General features: G+C 35.8%; 1 non-coding gene across 1 annotated transcript; it reads right to left on the bottom strand.

Moving 5' to 3' along the window:
- Positions 1-14,853: 14,853 nt before the first annotated feature.
- Positions 14,854-14,958, bottom strand: LOC138823457 (U6 spliceosomal RNA). The gene has a single exon (XR_011370815.1). It is a non-coding gene; the product is annotated as a U6 spliceosomal RNA (small nuclear RNA).
- Positions 14,959-15,236: the final 278 nt, after the last annotated feature.

The following is a 15,236-nucleotide window of genomic DNA, read 5'->3' as shown; positions in this document are numbered from 1 at the left end:
TTATTGCAGCATTATTTACCATAGCTAAGCTATGGAACCAACCCAGATGCCCCTCAGTAGATGAATGGATCAAGAAAATGTGATATATATACACAATGGAATTCTATGCCTCCATCAGAAAGAATGCCACTGCCCCATTTGTTAGGAAATGGAAAGACTTGGAAAAAATTTTAAGTGAAGTAAGCCAGGCCCAAAGAAACATAGGTCCCATGGTTTCCCTTATTTGCAATAACTAGTATATGTCTGAGTCAAGAAGAAAAAGTCAGATAAATTAATGTTAGGGAAAAGATCCCTAAGATATGTATTCAAATTATTTTTCTTTCATGCGATTGTTTCTAACACAATTATAAGATTATTTCTTTGTTGCTTTGTATGTCCTTCCCCCACGGTATAACCTCTGCTTTCACTGTATTTGATGTCAGTATAATTTGTGGAGGGAAAGGAAAAAAAACAATTCATTTAACTAGGGATACAGGTGGACCCATTGCAACAATGAGATGTACAAGTCATTATGTCTAAAAATGAACTTTACAACTTTGGTGGTGGGGAGGGAGAAGGATAGGGTTGGGGGTTGGGGCGAGGATGGGAAGGGATGGGAAGGGGAAACCATGGAGGAGGCTACAATGCTTGATAAGAAATGTACTCATTATCTTGCCCATGTAATTGTAACTCCTCTGTACAGTATTTTCAAAATTAAAAATTGTTGTGGACAGATATATTTATGGCATAATATGACTTTCAACTATTAGAGTTAAATGCCTATTTTTATTTTCATTTTAATAAGTTGTCATTAATTTATTATGAAATCCACAAGCTTCATGTTAAAGACACATCTACTTTATTTTGGTTATATATGCAATCCAAAATCTTTACATCATGTAGCTTTCTTGCTTGTGTTTTGAAGAAAAAAATCATTTTTTTATCATGGGGCTGAACTCAGTGCCTGGGTGCTCTTCTTGAACTCGTTTGCTCAAAGTTATTATTATACCACTTAGAGCCACAGTTCCTCTTCTGTTTTTTGATGGTTACTTGGAGATAAAGGTATAACTGGGACTTTTCTGCCCAGGCTGGCTTTGAACAATGATCCTCAGGTTTCAGCCTCTTGAGTAGCTAGGATTACAGGCATGAGCCACCAGTGCCTGGCCAAACGTTACATTTTTGTAAAAATGCAGAATAATTCTATAAAAAAGGAAAGAGATGGTCTTGGTAATGACATTTACATATAGATAAATTACATTTAGCTCTCATAGTGCTCTAAAACATTTCTTGGTACTTAAAAGATAGAGAAGAAATATATATGTTAACTAAGTTTTGTATTTCATTCAGTATTTCAAGAATTATTTCACATTACTTGACCTTGTTTTTTTGGAGTGTCTTGTGTTCAGCTCTGTAATTCAATGTGTTGAATTATCTTCAATGAGAATGATTTAAGCACTTTTCTAGAATTTTATTTAATTTTTCATTAACCAATGGTAATTATACATATGGATGGGGTACAATGGCTTATTTCAGTACATGAATATGCTATGTAATATTCAAATTAGAATACTTAGAATAATTTTCACTCTGTTTTTTTTTTTTCTTCCAGTCATAGGTCTTGAACTCTGGGCCTGGCACTGGGCCTGAGCTCTTCAGCTCAAGATGAGCACTCTACCACTTGAGCCACAGAGCCATTTCTGGTTTTCTGAGTGGTTTATTGGAGATAAGAGTCTCATGGAGTTTCCTGTCCAGGATGGCTTTGAACCATGATCCTCAGATCTCAGCCTCCTGAGTAACCAGGATTATAGGCATGAGCCACCCCCCCCCCCACCATCCTGGCCCTAGCTCTACTGTATTTTTTGTGGAGAATACATAATATGTTCTCTTGTATCTGGTTTGAAATATACAGTATATTGTTAAGTCTAGTTACTCTGCTATGGAATAGAAAACTCCAGAATTTATTCCTCCTGTTTAGTTGCAACATTGGATGCACCTGCTGAGCAATCTTTCCCTGCTTCTTCCTGGCTCTTCTGTCAGGTAAGCACTGCTACTCTCAGTTTCTCTGAGATTAACATTTTAGATTTCACATCATCATCCTTTCTTTCTTTCTTTCTTTCTTTCTTTCTTTCTTTCTTTCTTTCTTTCTTTCTTTCTTTCTTTCTTTCTTTCTTTCTTTCTTTCTTTCCTTCCTTCCTTCCCTTCCTTCTTCCTTCCTTCCTTCCTCCCTCCTTTCTTTCTCTCTCTCTCTCTTTCTTTCTTTCTTTCTTTCTTTCTTTCTTTCTTTCTTTCTTTCTTTCTTTCTTTCTTTCTTTCTTTCTTTCTTTCTTTCTTTCTTTCTTTCTTCCTTTCTTCCTTTCTTCCTTTCTTTCCTGTCTTTGGCTTTTACTTAACATTATTGTTACCAATATTGCCACAAATCGCAGGATTCATTCTTTCTGTAGTGAAATAGTATTCTGTCATGGATCTATATCACATCTCCCTTATTCATCCATCTGTTGAGGGATATCTAGGGGTTTGCCTGGTTGAGTATTGTCCTTAGCATTACAATAGACATGGTAATGTACAACTCTTTGATGTAGTGGAATTACTTTAAATATCTGAATATAAGTGAAGAATTGTGAACCTCTTCTCCTTTAAATTTCTGACAAGCTTATTAAAAATCATTCAATCACACGTTTGTGGGCTATTTCTAAACTTCTTTTATCTATCTATCTATCTATCTATCTATCTATCTATCTATCTATCTATCTATCTATCTATCTATCTATATCAGTACTTATATGTACCACATTACACTGATGGTTCCAGTTTTGAAGCAACGTTTGAAATTGGGAAATATGAGTGCTAGAACTCTTCTTCAATACTTTTACTATTTTGGATGCTTGATAATGGTGCATGGATTGTCTTTTTTTTTTATTGTGAGAATACCATACGGTAGAGTTAAAATTATATGGGCAAGATAAAGAGTACATTTCTTATCAAGCATTGTTGCCTCCTTCTTTGTTTCCCCTTCCCATCCCTTCCCATCTTCCCCCTCCCTGCCCCCCACTCAATCCTCCTCCCTCCTAGCACCAAAGTTGTAAAGTTTGTTTTTCAACATAACGACTTGTACATCTCATTGTTGCAATGGGTCCACTTGTATCTCTAGTTAAAGGATTTGTTTTTGCCCTTTCCCTCCACAAATTATACCAACATCAAATAGAGTGAAAGCAGGAGTTATACTGTGGGGGAGGGACATACAAAGCAACATAGAAATCACCTTATAAATATGTTAGAAACAATTGCATGAAAGAAAAAAAAAGATTTGAAGACTTATGTTGGGGTTCATTCCCCTAACATCAACTTTATCTGACCTTTTCTGCTTGACTCAGACATACACTGGTTATTGTAAATAAGGAAAACCATGGGACCTATGTTTCTTTGGGCCTGGCTTACTTTACTTAATATAAATTTTTACAAACCTTTCCATTTCCTAACAAATGGGGCAATGTCATTCTTTCTGATGGAGGCATAGAATTCCATTGTGTATATATACCACATTTTCTTGATCCATTCATCTACTGAGGGGCATCTGGGTTGGTTCCATATCTTAACTATGGTAAAAAATGCTGCAATAAACATAGTTGTGCTGGTAGCTTTAGTATGGATTTTCAAATACACATCTTCTACTGAATAAAGGAAAAGGGAATTAAAAAAAAACTAAAATGTTGATGAGCATTTGGCTTGACTTTGTGGGTTAATTTAAGGACTGTTGCCATTTTAACAATATCAGGTGTTCCTGTGGTTGAGTATGAATAATGACATTTGATGTATTTTTTCTTTTTTTCTTTCAACAATGTTTATGGATTTTGCTAAGAACCAATCCTGCACTGCGATATTTATTACAAACAATTTTCTTATTTTGATATTGTAAATGGAATTGCTTTTGAATTATAGATTTTTGTTTTAAGTGCAACTGCACATAATGGAAACTGATTTTGTATATTAATCTCAATGTGTATTATAGACTTTAGATTTTCAAGTAGCCACTTCTATGTGTCTTACTTAGGAGTTTTATTCTTTTTCTTTACCAATTAAAAGCATATATCCAATGATTTTTCCAAGTGATAATAATGTGTCTCAATCATTTGAGACTACAAGTATTTGAACATTTTAAGTAGAAAACAAATGGAATCACATTCAGAAAATAGGTTAGATATTTTATAAACTACACTAGAAAACATACATTGAAATATATAAAAGTGTTTACTGATTTAGCTTTCCCTACACAGTTCGTCCAGCCAAAGTAGATATATTTGCAGCAAAAATTCCGAAAATATCTTTGCTTATATCTGAAGTCTTTGGGGGAAAACTGACCTACATGGATTTTGACTCATCCTAGAGCAAGAAAGCAAATACACATACAAGCATTGAAGAAAGCTGATTACTTTTCCTTTCTTTATTTTCTAAATTTCCCTAAAATGTATCCAGGCCTATTAAAGCCTGATTATTCTGAACATTTGCCCTCAGTCCATCTGTATTTTGGTCACAAGACCTATAGGTTGAAAAAGACCTTCAAGAAAATTTTAATTCTTTCTGTAATAAGATAAAGGACATTCCCTGGTTTTTAAAGAAATTTGGACTCTCCATGTTTAAGCAATAAGAGATTTTTATTCAGGCAAATGCCTTGCCCTTACATCTGATAGATGAGCCATTATTTTCAACACTGACCATTATCTCCAAAGTATTTCTTTAATTTTCATAATTACTTAAATTTCCTACATTGGTCAAAATTTCTAATTTTTATGTATCTCTCTGCTTTGATTATCAGTTATAAATATGTATAAAATCTTCACCCAACTCCAACACCGACTCAAAATATTCAAATTTGGATGTACTCCATGTTTATTTAATAACTTCCTTTATGACATTTTGTACAACAGGAGAAAAATCTTCTAACATTTCTGAGAATTTGCATTCTTCGAAGACTATTTTGTTTTCTTAATAGATTGACTGCATTTAATAGATATTGTATTTTCATCTCTCAATTTGCATGTTCGCTAACAAAATTGAAATGAACACCGTAAGAAAAATTAACTTAAATGTAAAACTTTACTACATGTATTACTTAGAAAGTTAAATAAAAAAGGAATTCCTTGAAAGAATAAAAATGGATAGGGAAGTGTACTATATATTATTATTTTCTGTACTTTGCATATTGTAGAATAGTCATTGAAGTATATATAAAAGTAAACTAAGTGACGTGACGGTGGATCCCTGACTTACCCTGTAAAATCGAACCACACATCAACACTTTAAAAAAAACTACAGCCAATATTCAGAAATATTGAGAGAGTATTCCTGAGAAATAAGAATCTGGAGTTGATACCAGAAACTGTCAACCACCAAAGCTTGATTAAACGTATTAGGTCATGCACTGTTTTATTAACCACGTTACAAGGGAGATGACATATTGAAAATCTTTACCACTGAGTTCCTGTCAGTAGTGAAAAATCTTATGTTAACATGAAATCAACCTCTTCATTCCAAGAGTTATTTATCATAGAACAGATTGAAGTTGGTGACCACATGGCTCATGAAGTAGATTGATTCTGACATAAAAGAGTCCGGATAAAAAAGTGAATCTGACAAGAATCTGACAAGTACTGGCAACTTGGTTGAAGCCTGCTTTAGGAAAACTGAGAATTTTTTTAACAATAAGAACACTGCCATAGAATATCCTATAGTTTAATCAGGGCATCAGGTATCCAGCTACTAGGACAAGTAGAACCCTAAGGGGCTGGAGTCACTCATGATAGATATGTGGGCTCAAACCAGGTCCTCCAGAAGCCTGCTGTAAGCAGAAGTCAACAGAGAGAGACTTTTTGTATTATGAACATCCAAAGAGGCTCTTTGGAGACCTGACCACTCAGGGAAACAACTGGTTTTCAATTAGTACTTACAAGAGGTGTTTGTATTTGTGAACAAGTGTCTTAGATCATTTATAAGCATCATGAGCAAGCTCCAGGCATAGTTTCTTACTGAAACAAATGATTGGTTTTCATTATGTAGAATGTCCTATCTTTCCTATGTGATAATGTAGCCCTCAGACCTTCACCTTGACCTCTTAGATCTCATTCTCCATAGAAATTATTTTCTAATTTCTGCTGGGCACGGAAGTGGTACTGTAGCTCGAGTGGTAGAGCTCTAGCTTGGAGCTAAAGAGAACAGCGCTAAGGCCCAGAGTTCAAGCCCCACGACCGACCCCCCCCCCAAAAAAATAAAAGAAATTAGTTTCTAACTTCTGAGCTCACTTTACTTCACACTGCTATTTATCTTTCTCTCTAGTCACTTAGGATCTTTTCTTCTAGCTAGCACTGATATTTTACAATTGTGGTCTGGACCAAACATTCTTTGCAGTCAAGGATTTCTCTCAGTCTTCCCTTCTCTTTGTGTATGTGTTCAGCTTCAGCTCCCTTAAAAGCTACCTCTCTTACTCATTTTATAAATCAGTATAACTTACCAACATAGAATGCCAAATTCATTCTTTCTACTGTCTTCTCTTGTGGTGCTATATGTATTATTTAAGAAAACTTCATAACAGAGGTTCGCATCTTGTCTTCTCATTAATTTTCCAATTCATGCCTTCCACTCTTCAATCCCATACCAGGAAAACCATTCTTCTCAGGATGCCATTTTTTCAAAACCTTTTCAACTAACTCTAATAACCACTCCTCGGGCTTCCCACAGTTTCTGAAATTTCAATGTCTATAATGTTCAGAGATTTCTCACCATCCGTGCCCACTCCATGACTTGCTTTGTTCTGCTTTGCACGGCCACTGTCCTCGATCTGTCATTTATAGTTTGGCTATTTCTGGTATTCTGTCCAAATTCTCTTTTATTTTATTTTCCATCTGTCATATATTTTATAGAGAATTCTCACACTTCTCTGACTATCGATGCCAGCTCTTTAGTCTTGATTTCACATCACCATCTCAATATTACTTCAGGGATTCAGAATAGCAGATGCATCTGATTTAGGACAGATTCATCTACAAGGATTTCCCAGAGGAAGCCCTCCACAAGTAGCTTTAAAAATAACCTCATCATAGGCTCTTCCTATTCAGATTTGCTCTTCCTAGCTTGGCGAATAGTATTATCACAAGGGCTTACACAATTGTGTATTTATACAACTAGCAATCTGTTAGCTGCTAGAAACTAACTGACATCCTTGATCATTCTAATTAATATTTGCAGTATGCACAATTGCCTCCATCATTTTCCACAAGAAAGAATTCATGCACAGAAAGCCTTAGATAAGAACTCACCTTTGGTAGAAGTGCTCAGATGCAAACAGATAGTTGCAAAATCCATCCTAAATTCTGCTCAGTGTATTACAGATTAGAAACCCAGCTACAAGTCTGATAGTTTGTTCTTTAACCTCAAATAATAATGAATCCCTAGTCCTGCAGAAGTACTTATTAATAACTCAAATTTCTGTCTTTTCCTTTTTATTTTGTCATAATCCTAAATTCTACCTTCCTAAATATCTTATAAATTCTTTGATTCTTTCCAACTATCAAAGCTAGGAACTTAGGTTACACTCTTTCTATCTCTTATTGAGTTCAGTATAATTTGTTTTCCATATTTTCATCATTTCCCATATCAGTCTGAGGTTTTCCTTAACTTTCTCATTAATTTTTCATAATAATGAATCTTCAAATAAATCTTTAAAATAATTCAAGATTTATTAAAAATATCTGTAACTATAGGTAAGAACGTAAGTATGTATAAAATATTATGAATGAACTTTTGAGCAAAATTTGAAATTCTGAACAATTGGCAATATCAATCATCACCTGCCTTATATAAACAAAATTTTAAAATTCTATTTGGAAATTGTGCTTTAGTTTCATAACTTGTCATTACTACATTGAAAAGCTAGCTCTAATATTTTAATTGATTTTAATAGTCTAGGAGAAAAATGTATTTTACTTATTTAGTGAAAAAATATAAATTATCAATGATTTCATGGTGAGTTTCCTTGCTGTGGAGGAGTTGAATTCTCTTGGATAGTATCAGCTTCTCAGTACTTTCTTTAGACTGACTTTCCTGTCAGTCTAATGGCATTTGTATTGACAAGTAAATTATTCGAAATATATCCACAGTGTCTTCTTTCTCTCAAATTCTTACAGTTCAGAAATTTATGGGACTACTTTAGTCACTTAGAAAAGTGAAAAATGGAAATTTTAAAATAGCAATGCTTTAATCTAAGTAATTATTAAATGACTCAGAATCTGGAAAGGTGACAGTAATAAAATTTAAGGAAAGGACAATATTGCATTCTGAGAGAGGTGTATATATACACTTATACTCCTAAAAGAGAACTTAGTAAATTATTTCCTTCTTTTGCATATCTATCAGGCTACCATAACCAAATTCCATGTACTGAAGTTGAAATAACTAGAAATTTCCTTTTATCAAGGTGATGGACAGAGGGGTTACAGTTACATACGTAAGGTTGTAAGCACAGTTTTTGTCGAACTGCTTACTCCCTCCCTCATTTTTCTCCCACTTTCCCTTCTCCCCAACCCCCGCCCCCAAGTTGTACAGTTCATTTCTAACATATTGTCTTGTGAGTATCGCTGTCGCATTGGTTTGTCCTTTGTCCTCTGTCTCACCATTTTGTTGTTCCCTTTCCCTTCCCTAATTCAGATAAACGTATATACAATACCCAGGGAGCCAAAATCAAATACAGTGACAGCAGGGGATAAATCACTTGGGGGGAAAAAAACCACAAAAGTAAAAGAAATCACATGGCCCTTCCTGCTGGATCCAAGATCTTAGTGCCAGCATTTTTGGGTTTGGTGAGGAGCTGTTCTGGCTTTCGGAAGGTGGCTTTTTCTTTGTGTCCTCGTGTACTGAGTGGAGAAAGAGAGAGAAGTACTTTCTTTCTTTAAAAACATTCTTCCCACCATGAGGGGCAAATTGTCATGATCTCATTCATTCAGTCTTTATTATCTCCCCAAGTGCCTTTGTGGATGTGGGGAATCTATGTATCTATGTAACTATTCGTGTGTCCATCTATCTGTATATCTGTCTGGGTCTATCTCTCTCTCTATCCACACACAAAATTTTTGAATTGAGTCCATCATTTCTTTTCACTAACATCACTAACTTAAAATTGAATTTATTTCAATAGGAGCAGGAAGGGTGCAAGGAGAGGGTAAAAGATAAAGAAAACTGAAGTAACTCACATAGACACTTGAAAAACCATAAAATATTGCTTCAAAAGTGAAAGAGTTGACAAAGGGATTTATCTGAGCAAGGTATATGATATGTATGCATGGCACGATCACAATGAAACTCATAGATAATTAATATGTGCTGAAATAAAGAGAGGTGTTTCACTCTTCCAGTAGATGGCTAGAATGAAAATAAACATTTTCAGATATATACTTCTTCACAGTCTTTGGGGAGATGTTCATAGAACATTGGCTTTTCAGAAGTTATTTTTACTTTTAAGTTCACAGATGTCCATTTAGATGTACATCTAGACTTTCAGTCATGGAACCTGAGGTACTTTTATAGGATTGATTGTATGTGTATGAGTTGTATTTTTTTTTTTGCTTCATACCTATAAGAGCGATGTCATGCAGGTTGACCCATTGCAAAAATGAGATGCTATGATGCTTGGTAAGAAATGTATGCATTATCCTGCCCATGTAATTGTAGCCCCTCTGTACAGTATGTTCTCAAATAAAATAAAATTAAATTTAAAAAAATGAGATGCTATGTTGAAAAACAAACTTTACAATTTAGGTGGAGGGGGCGTGTACTTGTAGAAATGGGAGGGAAGGGGTGGTAGGGGAAAAATAAAGGAGGAGGCTACAATGCTTGATAAGAAATGTACTCATTATCTTGCCCATGTAATTGTAACCCCTCTGTACAGTATTTTCACAATAAAAAAACTTATTTAAAAAAGAGTGATGTCATTTTGACAATTAGAGAACTTTTATCTTTTAGAATTGTTAAGCTTTTAGAATTTTTACTAGTATAAATGAATTGTACAAAGGATCTTCATTGGGATTATTTATAATATCTTATAATATTTTGCACAAATTCACTGATCTTTGTTCTTCTTCCTTAATCCCTCTCCTCTTTTCTCCTTTCATAGCTGTTTTTGGTAGGCTGTCATTCAGCTATTTTTCATTACTTACTAGGGTGATAGCAAATAGAGAAAAGAAAATCTGGCTGGGACTGATTGCTCTCAGAATAAAAGACGTTTAGGATAAAGAAAAATAAGAAAGTAAGTATTCTGTGCTAGGATCAGAAAGTATACTTTTAACTTGTATTCCTTAACTGTTTCTAGAATTTCCCTCTAAAAATGTAGTCTCACAAAAGCAGTTCTTTAAAAACAACAACAAAGAACAAATTCTTGTGTCTATATCTTGGGGTTCATTTCTGTTAGCATCATCTATTTTTAAATAAGTTTTTTATTGTGAAAATACTGTACAGAGGGGTAACAGTTACATGAGCAAGGTAATGAGTTCATTTCTTATCAAGCATTGTTGCTTCCTCCTTTGTTTTCCCCAACCACCCCTTCCCTCCCGCCTCCATAACTACACTCCCCCCCACCTAAATTGTAAAGTTTGTTGTTTAACTTTATTTTTATTAATTTTTTGTGAAAATACTGCACAGAGGGATTACAATTACATGGGCAAGATAATGAGTGCATTTCTTATCAAGCATTGTTGCATGCTCCTTTGTTTCCCTTCCCATCACTTCCCATCCTCCCCCTGCCTCCCCACCCAATCTTCCCCTCCCAAAGTTGTAAAGTTCATTTTCGACATAACGACTTGTACATCTCATTGTTGCAATGGATCCACCTGTATCCCAATTTAAATGATCTGTTTTTTCTTTTTCCCTCCACAAATTATACCGACATCAAATACAGTGAAAGCAGGGGTTATACCGTGGGGGGGAAACATACAAGAAAGAACAGTGCTGGAGGAATATCAATACCAAATTTCAAACTCTACTACAAAGCCATAGTAATCAAAACAGCTTGGTACTGGCACAAGAACAGACCTCAGGACCCATGGAATGGAATTGAAAATCCAGAAATGAACCCACAGACTTACAGCCAACTAATCTTCAATAAGGGAGCTAAAAAAATAGAATGGAAAAAAGACAGCCTCTTCAGTAAATGGTGCTGGCAAAATTGGTTAACTACTTGTACAAAATTAAAGCTAGATCCTTATATATCACCCTGCACCAGAATCAACTCCAAATGGATCAAAGACCTCGGAGTCAAGCTGACACTCTGAAAACATTACAGGATGGAATAGGAGAAACCCTAGGTCTCCTTGGCACAGGTCAAAATTTTCTTAATACAAACACAGAAACACAACAAATCAAAGAAAGGTTGGACAAATGGCATTGCATGAAATTGCAGAGCTTCTGCATAGCAAAGAACATAGCTAGCAAGATCAATAGATAGCCCACGGATTGGGAGAAGATCTTCTGTAGCCATACAATGGATAAGGGTCTCATATCTAAAATATATGTGGAACTCATTAAATCCCCCAACAACAAATCCTCAAAGAAACAACTGCCCAATAAATAAGTGGGATAAAGACTTACAGAAACTTCTCTGAAGAGGAAAGAAGGATGGCCAATAGATAAATAAAGAAATACTCAACCTCCCTAGCCATAAAAGAAATACAAATCAAAACAACATTGAGATACCACCTCACCCCAGTTAGAATGGCTATAATCAAGAACTCTAATAACAACAGATGCTGGAGGGGATGTGGCCAGAAGGGAACCTTACTGCACTGTTGGTGGAAGTGTAAACTTGTTCAACCACTTTGGAAAGCAGTATGGAGGTTCCTCAAAAGACTCCACATAGAGCTCCCCTATGACCCAGCAATCCCACTTTTGGGCATTTACCCAAATGATCACAAACAAGACCATACTAAAGCTACCAGCACAACTATGTTTATTGCAGCATTGTTTACCATAGCTAAGATATGGAACCAACCCAGATGCCCCTCAGTAGATGAATGGATCAAGAAAATGTGGTACATATACACAATGGAATTCTATGCCTCCATCAGAAAGAATGACATTGCCCCATTTGTTAGGAAATGGAAAGACTTGGAAAAAATTATATTAAGTGAAGTAAGCCAGGCCCAAAGAAACATAGGTCCCATGGTTTCCCTTATTTGCAATAACTATTATATGTCTGAGTCAAGCAGAAAAGGTCAGATAAGTTGATGTTGGGGAAATGAACCATAAGATATGTATTCAAATGTTTTTTTCTTTCATGTGATTGTTTCTAACACATTTATAAGATTATTACTTTGGGGGCTGGGAAGGTGGCTCAGTGGTAGAGCGCTTGCCTTGCATGCCTGAGGCCCTGGATTCGATTCCTCAGCACCACATAAGCAAAAAAGAAAAAACCAGAAGTGGCGCTGTGGCTCAAGTGGTAGAGCACTAGCCTTGAGCTGAAGGGCTGAGGAACAGCGCCCAGGCCCAGAGTTCAGGCCCCACAACTGGACCCCAGCCCCCCACAAAAGATTATTGCTTTGTTGCTTCGTTTTTTAACTTTAATCTTTTTATTGTAAAAATGCTACATTGAGGGGTTACAGTTACATAAGCAATGTAATGACTACATTTCCTATGTGTGCATAGATTTTGAGCTTTTCTGCTCACCTGATAAAGATTAACCTAGACATATAGTAATTATTGCAAACAATGGAAACCATAGGACCTATATATTTTGGAGTCTGGCTTACTTCACTTAATTTGATTTTTTTCCATTCCTTTCCATTTCTTAACAAATGGGGTGGTGCCATTCTTTCTGATGGAAGCATAGAATTCTTATATCACATTTTCTTAATCCATTCATCTACTAAGGGGCATCTGTGTTGGTTCCCTATATGTGAATTTTTTGTTTCTTTTGTATGTTCTTCCTCCTATGGTATAAACCTTATTGTTACTATAATTGATTTTGGTACCTTGCATCTTGTATATGCATTTATCTAATTTGGGGAGGGAAAGGAGAATAACAACATTCTGAAACAGGGATACAGGATGAATATTGCAACAATGACAACTGACAAAACACTATGTTGGAAATGAACTTTACGACGTTGGGGGGTTGGTAGGAGTGGGGGAAATGGGGGAAGAAAGGGATAGTAGGAGATAAGAAAGGAGAGGGTAACAATGCCTGATAAGAAATGTACTCATTATTTAATGATATAACTGCAACCTCTCTGTACAGCATCTTTACAAGAAAATAAATTTTACAAAAAGCAGTTCTAATGAATGCTTCCCATAGGCCTACACATTTTGATGATCACCATCTTAAAAGAGCTCACATTCTGTTCCTAATACATTTTTTTAAAAGTAAAGCTACCTGAACGTTTCCTCAGAGCATAGAAGACGGTGTCTCTTACTGACGATGTGACATGTGAGTATCGAGCTGCTACATTGTCCTAGTTTCGTAAGTTTAGGCAGCATCCTCCTGACTCTAGGCAATGCCTTGGCTATTTGACTGCTTTCTCTGCCAGCAATTTTCTGGGTGGACTGACTATCTTTCGGGGAAGTCGGACTCTTCTCTTCATAGTGTGGGTCACATGTACACCAGCCGACTTGTTAGAGCTCAAAGTGAGCTAACAGCTGCCAACCCTGCTAAGCAGAGATTTCATTTTCATTACCAGTAGGCGAACTGTTCCATGGGTCTCTTATTAAGGTCAGTCTGATTCAATAGCTTGTAACCTCCTTGAAGCCAGTATGCTTTCTCTCTTACTCTCTCTCTTTCACTCTTTTTAATGCTATTGTCTATTAACCGGATAAATGCTGTAACTAACTTTTGTCCAGAAACATATAAGAATGTAATCCCAATATTCTATTTGTGGTATATCCTTATATTTTTAATTAATTGTGTGTTATATCATTTTTTAAGGAAGTGGAGCTGTGGTTCAGAATGGTAGAGCACTAGCCTTGAGTGAAAGAGCTCAGGAACAGAGTTCAAACCTCACTGGTCAACAAAAGAGAATTAGATTTTTCTGGAACATAAAAACTATGCCATCTACAAATGATTTTATTTTGGGTACCAGGCTTTGTACTCTAGCTCCATGCTTTATGCACAGGTTGGTGCTCTACTGCTATAGCCACACCTCCAGTCCAGTGTTATGCTTGGTAAATGGAGATGGAGTCTCAAGTCTCACAGAATTTTCTGTCCAGGGTGACTGTGAGCCAAGTCCCTCCAGGTCTTAGCATCATGAGTAGCTAGGATGGCAGGAATGAGACACTGACGCCCGGCAAATGTTCCCAACTCAGAAGAAATACGTGATGTAGAGAGTGCAGCCATTTTATTTTCTTTCATACTACATCCTTTCTATTTTCTCTCCTTTGTGGAAATAACAACATGGCCACTGGCAGGTGGCACTTAATTGTCTTCCTTCTACCCCAAGTGCCCTTTATTAAAGATCAGGATTTAATAAGATGAGGAAAAAAAAACTCAAAATGTTGAAGGTCATGAAATACAAAGATAGAAAGAGGATGAAATACAACCATATAGTTTAAGCAATTGCGTATTGTTTATCCTAAAGGATCCATTGTGGCAATTTTCATTGTGTAAACATGGAATTCAAGTTCCTTATCACTCTCATTTGGTTTCCATTTCTTCTGTGATAGATAAAACAATGATGTTTAGCTCTCCAGTTAGTGAAGAGATTTACAGTCAGGAAAAGGATGAGAGAGATAGAGACAGAAATATATAGAGAGAGACAGAGAGAGAGACAGAGAGAGAACCAAAGAGACACCTAAAAAGATACAGTAAAATATATTTTTATTCTGTCATATAATGCACTGGCATTCTTCAAAAATATGAAACACCATGAATTTGCATGTCATCCTTGTGCCGGGGCCATGCTAATCTTCTTCGTATCATTCCAATTTTAGTATATGTGCTGCCGAAGTGAACACAGCTATCATGTTTTGTTATACTCTTCTTTTATGGTACGGGGGATTAAATTGAAGGCATTGCACCTGCTAGTTTGAATTTTGAGATAGAGTCTAGCACTATTTTGCCAGAGTCTAGATTATGATCCCTGTATCTGAGTCTTCAGAGCTGGAATTACAAGTATTTCCAACCACCCCCAGGAAAATCCATACTTTTTTTCTTTATTGTTTTATTAGAGGTGATATTCACAAGGGTCACCTTTACATATGTCAGCTAATAAGTACATTTTCTTTCGCAAAGT

This window comes from Dipodomys merriami, unplaced genomic scaffold (assembly GCF_024711535.1).
Source record: "Dipodomys merriami isolate MVZ:Mamm:240054 unplaced genomic scaffold, mDipMer1.0.p SCAF_12, whole genome shotgun sequence".
In the NCBI taxonomy this organism is placed as follows: domain Eukaryota; kingdom Metazoa; phylum Chordata; class Mammalia; order Rodentia; family Heteromyidae; genus Dipodomys; species Dipodomys merriami.
Note: the sequence above shows the minus strand (reverse complement) of the source record. Positions and strands in the feature narration are given on the sequence as shown.